This window comes from Macaca nemestrina, chromosome 5 (genome assembly GCF_043159975.1).
Source record: "Macaca nemestrina isolate mMacNem1 chromosome 5, mMacNem.hap1, whole genome shotgun sequence".
NCBI classification, from domain to species: Eukaryota; Metazoa; Chordata; class Mammalia; order Primates; family Cercopithecidae; genus Macaca; species Macaca nemestrina.
The window spans coordinates 177,176,636-177,189,538 of NC_092129.1; the positions used below are offsets into that span (position 1 = coordinate 177,176,636).

The following is a 12,903-nucleotide window of genomic DNA, read 5'->3' on the forward strand; positions in this document are numbered from 1 at the left end:
AATTTTGGAGTAAGTGCAATGTGGTGATGAGAAGAATGTATATTCTGTTGATTTGGGGTGGAGGGTTCTGTAGATGTCTACTTAGGTCTGCTTGGTGCAGAGCTGAGTTCAGGTCCTGGATATCCTTGTTAACCTTCTGACTCGTTGATCTGTCTAGTATTGACAGTGGGGTGTTAAAATCTCTCATTATTATAGTGTGGGAGTCTAAGTCTCTTTGTAGGTCTCTAAGGACTTGCTTTATGAATCTGGGTGCTCCTGTATGGGGTGCATATATATTTAGGCTAGTTAGCTCTACTTGTTGAATTTATCCCTTTACCATTATGTAATGGTCTTCTTTGTCTCTTTTGATCTTTGTTGGTTTAAAGTCTGTTTTAACGGAGACCAGGATTGCAACCCCTGCTTTTTTTGCTTTCCATTTGCTTGGTAGATCTTCCTTCATCCCTTTATTTTGAGCCTATGCGTGTCTCTGCACGTAAGATGATTCTCCTGAATACAGCACACTGATGAGTCTTGACGCCTTATTCAATTTGCCAGTCTGTGTCTTTTAATTTGGGCATTTAGCCCATTTACATTTAAGGTTAATATTGTTATGTGTGAATTGGATCCTGTCATTATGATGTTAGCTGGTTATTTTGCCCATTAGTGGATGTGGTTTCTTCCTAGCATCGATGGTCTTTATAATTTGGCATGTTTTTGCAATGGCTGGTACCAGTTGTTCCTTTCCATGTTTAGTGCTTCCTTCAGAAGCTCTTGTAAGGCAGGCTTAGTGATGATAAAATCTCTCAGATTTTGACCCCATTCTGACCCCACTCAGAGGTGGGGTCTACAGAGGCAGTAGGCCTTGCTGAGCTGTGGTGGGCTCCACCCAGTTCGAGCTTCCCCGGCTGCTTTGTTTACCTACTCAAGCTGCAGCAATGGCAGATGCCACTCCCCCTGCCAGGCTGCTGCCTCGCAGGTCGATCTCAGACCGCTGTGCTAGCAGTGAGCAAGGCTCCGTGGGCATGGGATCCGCCAAGCCAGGTGTGGGGTATAAGCTCCTGGTGTGCTGTTTGCTAAGACCATTAGAAAAGTGCAGTATTTGGGCAGAAGGGTCTCGATTTTCCAGGTACAGTCTGTCATGGCTTCCCTTGGCTAGGAAAGGGAAATCCCCTCACCCCTTGCGCTTCCTGGGTGAGGCGATGCCCCGCTCTGCTTTGACTCGCCCTCTGTGGGCTGCGCCCACTGTCCAACCAGTCCCAATGAGATGAACCAGGTACCTCAGTTGGAAATGCAGAAATCGCCATCTTCTGTGTCGATCATGCTGGGAGCTGCAGACCAGAGCTCTTCCTATCGGCCATCTTGGAACATCTGTCTATTTTACTTTTTATAATTATGAAAGTAATAGCTACTCATTGCAAAACATTTAGGAAGCATAAAACAGAAATAAATATCACTTGTGATCTCAACCCTTCATTATTCACATTTTGGCATTCTCCTTCTTGATTTTTTTTTTTTTTTTTGAGATGGAGCCTCACTCTGTCACCAGGCTGGAGTGCAATGGCGCGGTCTCGGCTCACTGCAACCTCTGCCTCCTGGGTTCAAGCAATTCTCTTGCCTCAGCCTCCCAAGTAGCTGGGATTACAGGCATGTGCCACCACGCCCAGCTAATTTTTGTGTTTTTAGTAGAGATGGGGTTTCACCATGTTGGTCAGGCTGGTCTTGAACTCCTGACCTCATGATCTGCCCACCTCAGCCTCCCAAAGTGCTGGAATTACAGGCATAAGCCACCATGCCCAGTCTCTCCTTCTTGATTTTATCTTGGCTTCAAGAGGGGTTATTTCAACTGGGCTTTACAAAATGAGTAGGAGTTTGCCAGGCAATTCAAAAGTGGCAAGGCCTTTCAAAAGGACAAAATGACATGCCCAGCCCCAGAGATGTGAAAGTGCATGGGCAAGGTGTGCAAAATCTGATGAGAAGGGACAGGAGAGCCAGAGTCATGAGACAAATACTGATTGAGCCCTTGCTTGGTGCCAGATAGTGTAGCAAGCACTGGAGGCACAATGGTAAGCAAAGCCAGATAAAGTCCCGTCCTTGTGGAGGTTAAGGTCATTTGGGGAAGACAGATATGAATCAGATAAATGATCTGATCTACACACACATAAATGAAGGCTTACTAACTATGGGAGTGGTGAGGGAGCATGGGTAGAGCTTGTGACAGGGTATCTGGCTGGTCTGTGGGCAGACAGGGGGCTTGAGAAAGGAGATTGTCATTTGAATTGAGATTTTGTTTTCTTTCTTTTCTTCTTCTTCTTTTTTTTTTTTTTTTTAAGAGACAGGGTCTCACTATGTTGCCCAAGGTGGTCTTGAATACTGGCCTTAAGTGATCCTCCAGCCTCAGCCTCCCAAAGTGTTGGGGATTACAGGCATGAGCCACTGTGCCCAGCTAGAATTGAGACTGGAAGCATGAATCAAGTGGGCCTGGTGAAAGGGGGGTGACTAGAGAGCATTTCAGCAGAGAAGTTGCTGGTAAGGCTCAGTGGTAGAGGGAGAACTGTGGACCCAGAGAGCTGTGGCTGGAGCTCGGGGCAGCGGGGACCAGCTAGGGCCGCATCCCAGGCCAGGATAAATATCTGTTTAGGCTTTATCCTAAGAATGATGGGAATCCAAGGTTAGATGTTAAGCCTCGGGGGCAGGGTGGGCGCAGGGGCTGGTGGCCTGATCAGATCTGAATTTTGAAAAGTCCTCTCTGGCAGCAGAATAGAGGATTTCAGAGGACAAAGGTAGAGGCAGGAAGCTAGCATTTATTTGTTAATACATACATGGGATCCTACTGGATGTATTATTCTGAAACTTGCCATTTTTGTGTTAGTTATTACGTCATCTTGATCTATTTCGTTCAATTTTACAACTCAGTCCAATATTCCATAGTATAGATGTACATAGTCTATGTAAGCATTCACAACGTATTTAACCATTTCTACATTGTTTCCAGTTTTTCATCCTCACCAACTCTCTACTGGCAGGAGCATCCTCTAATATGGGTGGTGGCAGACAAAATTCTGAGATTTAAAAAAAAGGTTTCAGCCGGGCGCAGTGGCACATGCCTGTAATGCCAGCACTTTGGGAGACTGAGGTGGGTGGATCACCTGACGTCAGGAGTTTAATACTAATCTAGCCAACATGGTGAAACCCTGTCTCTTCCACAAATACAAAAATTAGACAGGCGTAGTGACATACACCTGTAATCCCAGCTACTTGGGAGGCTGAGGCAGGAGAATCGCTTGAACTGGGAGGTGGAGTTTGCAGTGAGCTGAGACTGTGCCACTATACTCCAGCCTTGGAGACAGAGTGATGCTCCGTCTCAAAAAAATAAAATAAAATAAAGAAAAAAATAATAAAATAAAAGAGTCTCACTCTATTGCCCAGGCTGGAGTGCAGTGGTGCAATCTTGGCTCACTGCAGCCTCAACCTCCTGAGATCAGGTGATCCTCCCACCTCAGCCTTCTGAGTAGCTGGGACTATACGTGCACACCACGATGCCTGGCTAATTTTTGTATTGTTTGTAGAGATGGGGTTTTGCTATGTTGCCCAGGCTTGCCTCAAACTCCCAGGCTCAAGCAATCCTCCCGTCCCAGCCTTCCAAAGTGCTAGGATTATAAATGTGAGCAACCATGCCCAGCCAGAATTCTGCGATTGCCCTGAGAGTCCCACCCACCTTGCTGCCCCTTCTCTGTGTCATCCCTTCTCCTTGAGTGTGGGCAGGACACTGAAACAGATGGGATACAACCCTGTGATTGGGTTGATCAACTTGGATTATCCTAGGTGGGTCTGGCCTCATCAGGGGGTCTCTTTAAAGGGGATCCCTGAAGGGAGAGATTGGAAGTGTGAGGGGGCATAAGGAAGGGAGTTATGAGGCCAGGTCATGTGATCCTTCCCAGGACCTCTAGTTGCTGAGAGTGGGCCCTCTCTGACAGCCAGCAGGAAAATGGGGGACCCTATATAACCTTGATAAAATGAATTCTGCCAACAACCTCAGGGAGCTCAGAATAAATCTTTCCCTTGCTGAGCCTTCAGAGGAAAACACACTGGGCTGGCTGGCAGAGTGGTTCACTCCTGCTGCACGCCAGCCTGGGCAACAGAGGGAGACCCTGTCTCTAAAACAAAGAAAAAAAGGGCCTGGTGTGGTGGCTCATGCCTGTCATCCCAGCACTTTGGGAGGCCGAGGTGGGTGAATCACTTGAGGTCAGGAGTTTGGGACAAGACTGGCCAACAGGGTGAAACCCCATCTCTACTAAAAAAAAATACAAAAATTAGCCGGATGTGATAGTGGGTGCCTGTAATCCCAGCTACTCAGGAGGCTGAGGCAGAAGAATTGCTTGAACCCGGGAGGTGGAGGCTGCAGTGAGCCAAGATGACGCCACTGCACTCCAGCCTAGGTGACAGAGTGAGACTCCATCTCAGTAAAAAAAGAAAAAAGAAAAAAAACGCACTGGGCTAGCGGGGCGCAGTGGGGCACACCTGTAATCCCAGCACTTTGGGAGGCTGAGTCAGGAGGATTGCTTGAGCCCAGCGGTTTGAGACAAGCCTAGGCAACAAAGCAAGACCTCATCTCTAAAAAGAAAAAAATTAAAGTAAAAAATTTTAAAAAAGAAAACGCACTGGGCTGACACCTTGACTTAAATCTGTTGAGATCCTGACTGGAGGACTCAACTAAGCTGTGCCTGACTCTTAACCCTGAGAAGCTGTGGACAGTGATTTTGTATTCTTTGAAGCTATTTTGTGGTAATTTGTTATGTAGCAATAGAAAACACCATGGTCATCTGAATACATTTCCCAGTATTTCTACTGGATAGACATAGAGAAGCGGATTTGCTGGAGTTCAAATATATGCACTTTTAAATTTTTTTTTTTTTTTTTTTTTTTTTTTTGAGGCGGAGTCTTCACTCTGTCGCCCAGGCTGGAGTGCAGTGGCGCGATCTCGGCTCACTGCAAGCTCCGCCTCCCGGGTTCGCGCCATTCTCCTGCCTCAGCCTCCCGAGTAGCTGGGACTGCAGGCGTCCGCCACCGCGCCCGGCTAATTTTTTTTTTTGTATTTTAGTAGAGACGGGGGTTTCACCGTGTTAGCCAGGATGGTCTCGATCTCCTGACCTCGTGATCCGCCCGCCTCGGCCTCCCAAAGTGCAGGGATTACAGGCATGAGCCACCGCGCCCGGCCTTAAATTTTTAATAAGTATCTTCAAATTGTTCCATAAAATGTTGTACCAACTTAAATGCCCGTGAAGACAAAAATAAGTATTTTCCCAAACCCTCACTGGCTGATTATAAGTTTTAAAAGTTTTGTCAATCTGATGGGTAAAAATGATTTTTCATTTTTGTTTAATTTTTTGCTTCCTTCAATATTATTGAATGTGTCTTTGAATATCTGTCATCAATCTATCTATCTGTCTGTCTACACTTGCCCACTCATATCTTTGGCTTTCTTTGGCTTTTTACTCTATTTTTTTTTTTTTTTTTTTTTTTTTTTTTTTTTTGAGACGGAGTTTTGCTCTTGGCGCCCAGGCTGGAGTGCAATGGCGCCATCTCGGCTCACTGCAACCTCCACCTTCCAGGTTCAAGCGATTCTCTCACCCCGGCCTCCTGCGTTGCTGGGATTACAGGCGCTCACCACCACGCCTGGCTAATTTTTGTATTTTTAGTGGAGACAGGATTTCGCCATGTTTGCCAGGCTGGTCTCAAACTCCGGACCTCAGGTGATCCGCCTGCCTCGGCCTCCCAAAGTGCTGGGATTAGAGGCGTGATCCACCGCACCCTACTTGGTAGGCTGAGGCAGGAGAACTGCTTGAAGCCGGGAGGCGGAAGTTGTGGTGAGCCAAGATTGCACCACTACACTCCAGCCTGGGGACAAGAGCGAAACTCCGTTCCATTACAAAAAAAAGATACGTAGAGACAACAGCGTGGGTCAAACAAAACTGGAGTGATGCTTCTGCTGTCTCCTCCCTGCTTTTCTCTCTCCTTCCTTCCTTTCTTTCTTCCATTTTGTTATCCTCCAATTCGTGTACACTGATACTTATCCCTATTAAATGAGTGGAGGAGCCCTGGCTATTTTCTTGTTCCTGGAAACAGTTTATAAGAAGTACCTGTTCTTTGAAGGACTGGAAGTCACCAGTAAAACGCTTCTGCCCTTGATGTTCTTTTTTGTGGGAGAAGGGATATAATTTTGGCTATCTTTTCAGTTTTTTATCTGACCATTAGCCTGGTCTGGTTTTCCTTTTCAAAGTCAATTTTTGACATTTTATTGTCCTAAAAATTACCTTTTTTTTTTTTTTTTCTTCGAGACGGAGTCTTACTCTGTCGCCCAGGCTGGAGTGCACTGGCACGATCTCGGCTCACTGCAACCTCCGCCTTCTGGGTTCAAGTGATTCTCCTGCCTCAGCCTCCCACGTAACTGGGATTACAGGCAAGCACCACCATGCCCAGCTAAGTTTTTGTATTTTTAGTGGAGACGGGGTTTCACCATGATGGCCAAGCTGGTTTCGAACTCCTGACCTCACGTGATCTGCCCACCTCAGCCTCCCAATGTACTGGGATTACAGGCATGAGCCACCGCGTCCGGCCAAAAATTACCTTTTTCATCTAGAGCTACATATGTATTCATGACAATATAAATATTGTTCTCTAATACTTTTTGAATTTTTATTGAATCTTTGGTTATGACTCTTGGGATTCCAAATGCAATTTCCTTTTTTATTTTTTATTTTTTTGAGATAGGGTCTCACTCTGTCATCCAGGCTCACTGCAGCCTAGACCTCCCAGGTTCAAGCAATCCTCCCGTCTCAGCCTCCGAGTAGCTGGGACCACAGATGTGCACCACCAAGCCTGGCTAACTTTCGTATTGTTTGTAGAGATGGTTTTTCGCCTTGTTGCTCAGGATGATCTCGAACTCCTGGCTCGAGATCTGCCGGCCTCAGCCTCCCAAAGTGCTGGGATTATAGGCATTAGCCATCACTCCTGGCTCCAAATGCAATTTCTTTGTAAAATATTATTTTATTTATTTGTTAGTGAATAGGTTATATATATGCATGATACAAAATTAGATAAGCATCCAGGGCATACATATATATGTGTGTGTGTATATGTTTATGTGTGTGTGTATATATACACTTATATATACTTACCCACTCGTGTGTGTGTGTGTATATACACACACACACACATATATATATATATATATATATAGACACTTCTGGCCCCCAGTTGTCAAGTTTCCCTTCCCAGAAGCAACAACTGTAATTTGTTTCTTGTGCAACCTCCACCACCCACCACAATCAATTTTAGAACATTTTCATCATCCCCAAAATAAACTCTATCTTCATTAGTTATCAGTCTGCATTTCCTCTACCCTCTTCAGCCCCAGTCACTAATCTAATTTCTGTTTCTAGATTTGTCTATTCTGAACTTCTGATCATTTCAAATAAAAAGTGTCATAGTAGCTAGGCACGGTGGCTCATGCCTGTAATCCCAGCACACTGGGAGGCTGAGGTAGGGGTATCACTTGAGCCCAGGAGTTTGAGACCAGCCTGGGCAACATTGTGAAACTCCATCTCAAATACAAAAATTAGTCGGGCCTGGTGGCATGTGCCTGTGGTCCCAGCTACTTGGGAGGCTGAGGTGGGCGGATAGCTAGAGCCCCAGGGAGGTTATGGCTGCAGTGAGCTGAGACTGCACCTCTGCACTCCAGCCTGGGTGACAGAGTGACACCCTCTCTCAAAAAAAAAAAAAAAAAGCATCAAAAATATTGGTCTATTGTGATTAACTTCTTTCACTTAGCATAATGTTTGCAAGGTTCATCCTTGTTGTAACATACCAGCACTTTCTTTTCTTTCTTTCTTTCTTTTTTTTTTTTTTTTTTATGAGATGGAGTCTCACTCTGTTGCCCAGGTTGGAGTGCAGTGGCGCAATCTTGGCTCACTGCAACCTCTGCCTCCCAGGTTCAAGCAATTTTCCTGTGTCAGCCTCCCAACGCCCGGCTAATTTTTGTATTTTTAGTAGACACTGGGTTTCACCATGTTGGCCAGGCTGTTCTCAAACTCCTGACCTCAAGTGATCCACCTGCCTTGGCCTCCCAAAGTGCTGAGATTACAGGCATGAGACACTGCACCTGGCCCAGCACTTGATTTTCTACTGCTAAATAATACTCTCTTGTATGGCTAGACCGTATTTGTTTATCCACTCATCAAGTGGTGGGTATTTGGGTTGCTTTTACTTTCTGCCTATTATGAATAATGCTACTGTGAACATTCATGCACAACTTTTTGTACAAATACATGTTTTTATTTTCCTAAGTCTTAAATTGATGGGCCATGTGTTAACTCCATATTTAATGTTTTGAGGAACTACCAAACTTTTTCAAAGCAGCTGCACCATTTTACATTCCTACGATCAATGTAGTGGGGTTCCAATTTCTCCACATTCTCTCCAGCACTTGTTGTTTTCATTGTTTTTTTTTTTTCACTACAGCAATCCTACTGGGTGTGAAGTGGATCTCACTGTGGTTTGGATTTGCATTTCCCTATTCACTAATAACGGTGAGCATCTTTTCATGTACTTATTGGCTATTTGTGTATCTTTTTTGGAGAAATGTATGTTCAAATCCTTAGTTCATTTTTCAACTGAGCTATTTGTCTGTTTATTGTGGCATTTCATTGCTTTCTTGGGAATAATTTCTTTAAAAATACATTAAGCTTCACAGTCATATTATTCACAATTAATTAGACCAACATGGTCCGATTGACATACATTGCTAGCCACGAATGCAAGCTGCATAGGTAATTTTAAATTTTTTGATAGCCACATTATAAAGGCAAGAAGAACAAACAAAATTAATTTTAATAATAATTTTCTTTAAGAATATAATTTATGGCTGAGCATGGTGGTTCATGCCTGTAATCCCAGCACTTTGGGAGGCCAAGTCAGGTGGATCACTTGAGGTCACGAGTTTGAGACCAGCCTGACCAACATGGTGAAACCCCATCTCTACTAAAAATACAAAATTAGCCAGGCATGATGGCACATGTCTGTAATCCCAGCTCCTCAGGAGGCTGAGGCAGGAAAATTGCTTGAACTCAGAAGGCAAAGGTTGCAGTGAGCCAAGATCGCATCATTACACTTCAGCCTGGGCAACAAGAGTGAAACTCCATTTCAAGAAAAAAAAAAAAAAGAAAACAAAATATATCTAAAATTTATTTGACCCATAGTATTCAGATTAGTATCATTTCAACTCAGACTCTATATAAAAATTATTTACGTGGTTTTTTCTTGCATAAAATGTTTTAAGGGTATGTTTAACACTCTCAGCACCTCTCAGTTAAGACTTCATTACATTTCAGGTGCTCAGTAGCCACATGTGGCTAATTGTTTAGCATTTCGAACAGCACATATTTAGATTTTATCAAAAGTCTATTGTTTTACTTGCACTTTTCTTGAATTACATTTTTTTTTTTTTAAGACAGAGTCTCGCTGTGTTGCCCAGGCTGGAGTACAATGGCACGATCTCGGCTCACTGCAACCTCTGCCTCCTGGGTTCAAGCAATTCTTCTGCATCAGCCTCCCGAGTACCTGGGATTACAGGTGTGTGCCACCATGCCTGGCTAATTTTGTATTTTTAGTAGAGACGGGGTTTCACCATGTTGGTCAAGCTGGTCTTGAACCCCTGATCTCAGGTGATCCACCCGCCTCGGCCTCCCAAAGTGCTGGGATTATAGGCATGAGCCATTGTCTGGCCAATTTTTTTGTTTGTTTGTTTTTGTGATGGAGTCTTGCTCTGTTGCCCAGGCTGGAGTGCAGTGGCAGGATCTCAGCTCACTGCAACCTCTGCCTCCTGGGTTTGAGTGATTCTTCTGCCTCAGCCTCCTGAGTAGCTAGGATTACAGGTGTGCACCACCACGCCCAGCTAATTTTTGTATTTTTAGTAGAGACAGGGTTTCACCATGTTGACCAGGCTTATCTTGAACTCCTGACCTCAGGTGATCCACCCGCATCAGCCTCCCAGAGTGCTGGGATTACAGGTGTGAGCCACTGCACCCAGCCTTCTATAATTTCTTTATTTCTCTCCTGCATCTTCTCTCTCCTGTCCTAGAATCCCGTAAGACAGCTGCTGTAACTCATGGATCTGTCTTCCATGCTTCTTCATGTCTAGCTCATATTTTAAGTCTCTTTCAGCTTTTGAACTTTATTTTGGGAGAATCAGCCCCATCTCCCATTTAACGATTTCATGCTTCATGGACACCCTTCTGTGGTTCATTCCATCAGCTGAGTTTTCCCTCAGCAATTATTGGAAGTCTTCAATTTCCAGTAAGTCTGATGGCTTCTTTTTCTGAGCAGCCAGTCATTCATGGGCTTGGCATCCTTGTGCATCTGTCTTGGGAAACTAATTACACTTAAGGTTCTCACCCCTTTCCTATAGTACTTATTTCCCCAAGGTCTAATTTCTTCAATGCATCAGTTTAGTGTTTGTTATTCACCTGTTGTTTTTCTCAAATGTGTGGGGATCCCTGGTTATCTTTTTTGTTTGTTTGTTTGTTTGTTTGAGACAGAATCTTGCTGTCACCCAGGCTGGAGTAGTAGCATGATCTTTGCTCACTGCAGCCTCTGCCTCCCAGGTTCAAGCGATCCTACTTCAGCCTCCTGAGTAGCTGGGATGACAGGTGCCTGCCACCATGCCCAGCTAATTTTTGTATTTTTAGTAGAAATGGAGTTTCATCATATTGGACAGGCTGGTCTTGAACTCCTGACCTCATGTGATCTACCCGCCTCAGCCTCCCAAAGTGCTGGGATTACAGGCGTGAGCCACCACCCTGTCCCTGTTTATCTTTTGCATGCTCGATGAAGCTCTGGAGACCAGCTGGCATTGGTGGCAGTTGCATATTGTTCAGCCCTGATGAGAATCCCTTAGTTTCTGGCAATGAACCAGGGTACTGACCACGGGAATCAGGACTTGGTGGCTGTATGTGGGGAGAGAAATGCGGACGAGATAAATAGAGTCTGGAGTGGAGATGAAAGTGTTAGAATGTGGGGCACATATAAGGGGATCAGGTTGGACTGGAGAAGAACCAAGGGTAAGTATAGATGTAGAGAGGTTGTAGTAGGAGTAGGCTCGATGAGGTGGAGAGTTGAGAAAATTCAAGCCTAAATGATGTCTTTTTACTGTGGGCAGCACAAAGTAAGATTACAGATTGTGCTTGGGGCTTGAGATAAATTGAGATAATAAATAAATATCAAAGGCAAGGAGACCATTTTGAGGTGGTTGCAACAGTTAAGGTGAATGACAGCTGTAACTAGGATGGTAGCCATGGAAAACGAAAGGAGGGGACGTATTCTAAAGACGCGGGGGAAATGACCCGGCTCAGGCTTTGTTGATCAGTTGGGTGTGGAAAGCGAGCGAGGGAGAGGGAGAGTGACTAGGGACTCTAGTCTGGGTAAACGGGCGACTGCACTAACCAGGAGAACCTCAGAAGAAAACGGTTTGGGGAAGATAGTGAGCAGTTTGGCCCCACTGAACCTGAGAGGCCCCTGTGACATTGGGTGAGCGGCAAGTTTGGAAGCATGGGTGCTGCACTCAGCAGGGAGGTTGGAAGCACAGAGATTAGCCTGGGATTCATCTGCATAGAGCACCCTCATGGGTGGAGGAACTGCTGAGAAAGAGATAGAGGAGCCTCAAGGAACTCCTAGAGGGTGAGAGGATGAAGAGGAAGCAGTAAAACAATCTAGAAAGGAACAAAGAAGGAAAGCCAGAGGAGTCCAGAGTCACAGAAGCCAAAGGAAGGAAGTTTAAGAAGGAAGTGAGTGATCAGTAGTGTGAAATGCAGTAAGAAAGTAAATTGCAACAACAATAAAATAATGATAGTGGCTGGGCATGGTGGCTCACTTCTGTAACCCTAGCACTTTGGGAGGCCAAGGTGCGCAGATCACTTGAGGTCAGGAGTTCGAGACCAGGCTGGCCAATATGGTGAAATCCCGTCTCTACTAAAAATACAAAACTTAGCCAGGTGTGGTGGTGCATGCCTATAATCCTAGCTGCTCAGTAGGCTGAGGCAGGAAAATCGCTTGAACCCGGGAGGCAGAGGTTGCAGTGAGCCATTGCACTCCAGCCTGGGCAGCAGCGCAAGACTCTGTCTCAAAAATAAATAAATGAAAAATAAAAATAAAAATAAAATAAAATAACGATAGTAATCACATATGGATGCTTACCTTGTGCTTGGTTCTGCTGTAGACCCTTTACTTATATCACTTGTGTAAGCCTTATAACTACCCCATAAAGTGGGTATTGTATTGGCTCCCATTTTACAGATGGGAAAACTGAAACCAGAGAGCTAAGCAACTTGACCCACATGTCACACAGCTGGTGAGGTGGATGCCATGTTGACTCTAGAACCTACATCCTTATGAAATAACTGCATCTCTTTTTAAAGGACTAGTGTATTTCTGATGTAAATCTGTATTTCTGATATAAGTCTATATTTTATATCCATACACCCTAAGTTGGAATAATCAGCTTCTCTCCTTTACCCACTGAGCTCTGGAGAATGAGAAAACCATTGCTTCATGTGGAAGAATGTGAAGAATGTTAATACATTTTAGTAACTCTGAAAAACAGTGTAAAATTTGGATCTTTAAAGATAGAATTTATTCCACACACTTGGTCCTTGTTATTAGGGGAATTCATTGCCTCAGCACTACCCACAATAGAAAAGCCATCAAGGCCGGGAATGGTGGCTTATGCCTGTAATCCCAGCACTTTGGAAGACCAAGCTGGGAGGACTGGTTGAGCCAAGGAGTTTAAGACCAGCCTGAACAATGTTGGCGGGGTCCACACACACACACAAACCATCAAGTGAGTTTAGTAAATGGTGATCATGTCAGTCCTGC

At 44.7% G+C, this 12,903-nt stretch overlaps 1 long non-coding RNA gene across 3 annotated transcripts in view; it reads left to right on the forward strand.

Moving 5' to 3' along the window:
* The window catches only part of LOC139363509 (uncharacterized), a 132,503-nt gene that overhangs the window by 18,402 nt on the left and 101,198 nt on the right, over window positions 1–12,903 (forward strand). For all 3 annotated transcript variants that reach the window (XR_011624061.1, XR_011624060.1, XR_011624059.1), the window contains exon 2: window positions 8,497–8,564. This is a non-coding gene — a long non-coding RNA (uncharacterized lncRNA). The remainder of the gene's footprint in view (window positions 1–8,496; window positions 8,565–12,903) is intronic.